Source organism: Notothenia coriiceps, unplaced genomic scaffold, assembly GCF_000735185.1.
Source record: "Notothenia coriiceps isolate Sejong01 unplaced genomic scaffold, NC01 NC01_scaffold00011681, whole genome shotgun sequence".
In the NCBI taxonomy this organism is placed as follows: domain Eukaryota; kingdom Metazoa; phylum Chordata; class Actinopteri; order Perciformes; family Nototheniidae; genus Notothenia; species Notothenia coriiceps.
The window spans coordinates 1-1,374 of NW_011344382.1; the positions used below are offsets into that span (position 1 = coordinate 1).

A 1,374-nucleotide genomic window follows, 5' to 3' on the forward strand; every position below is an offset into this window, starting at 1 on the left:
ACACACACACACACACACACACACACACACACACACACACACACACACACACACACACATATACACACACACAGACATATATACACACACATACCACTCTCAGGGGCCCCCTGGTAGTCACACGGCTCCATAATATAACTGGCAAAAATGTAAGAATTTCATGCATCGGCCTACAGTGGGAAAATTGTGTAATCTGTTGGAATAGAGTAGAAATATAAAATATCACTACTTGTCTTCTAAATGAAATGCTATCATTACAAAATGCATGTTTTTATACTGCAATGGCAGTGAGATCAAAAAATGTGGTCTGAATGGAAGTCAATGAGGCATTTTTGAGAGAAATTAAATAATTTAAATAATGAAACAGGCATTTAAAGGGTTAAAATCCTGAAAATGATTGAATGTTTGGTAGTTTTGAGTACGTTAGAAGTTGTTTATGTGATTCATGAACAAAAAAGTAGAAAAAGATATTGATGTATGATGATTTAATAGCAGTTGTTTGGGGCGTGTACATTTTTGCCACGAAGGTGTCCAGAGGTAGTATCTGACACTACGTAAAAAATAATAATGCAGTGAAATCAATTTTGTTGCTAATCTTTGACACATCCAAGACTCTAATAACCACCAAAGTTCCATCCCTCTACTAATTATTATATTTTTAAAAAAAATCATTTTTTGTGTTTTCTTTTCAGAATAATGAATAATTCAAATAATGAAACAGGCCTTTAAAGGGTTAAAATTCTGAAAAGGATTGAATGTTTGGTAGTTTTCAGCACGTTAGAAGTTGTTCAACTGATTCCTGGAAAAAAAAGTTTAAAAAAATATTGATGTATGATGATTTAATAGCAGTTATTATGAGCGTGTACATTTTTGCCACGAAGGGGTCCAGAGGGTGCAAAATGCATCACGAGAGTATACAAAACATGTAAGAGTAAACGACAATGGATTTCAAAAATGTGACTCAAAAGACTCTGTTATTGTCTGTTAGCTCTGATATTGTATGTTAGCTCTGTTATTGTCTGTTAGCTTCTTTTAGCTTCTGTTTTGGCTCTGCTGCTGAAGGAGGGCTAGAGCTAGCTGCAGATGCTAACAACGCTAACTATAGTTATCTCTATAAAGCCGTGTTACCTTTCCCGCTCTCGGTACACAGTAACCGAGTTCTGACCGGGTTCTGATCGGGTTCGGACCGGGTTCTTACCAGGTTCTGACCGGGTTCGGACCGGGTTCGGACAGGGTTCTGACAGTTAGCCAGAAGCTAACTGCTAACTACACAAGAGTGCTGTCAGACGGCGAGTGAAGAGGGTCAAAATAAAAATAAAGGAAACTGTAGACTGAGGGTCAATCTGTATTTATTATTTATAAAAGGAAGAATAA

At 36.8% G+C, this 1,374-nt stretch overlaps 1 long non-coding RNA gene across 1 annotated transcript; it reads left to right on the forward strand.

The window, feature by feature from the left end:
* The first annotated feature begins 16 nt into the window (after window positions 1-16).
* Window positions 17-955, forward strand: LOC104946964 (uncharacterized). The gene is made up of 2 exons (XR_798514.1): window positions 17-58; window positions 95-955. It is a non-coding gene; the product is annotated as an uncharacterized lncRNA (long non-coding RNA).
* Window positions 956-1,374: the final 419 nt, after the last annotated feature.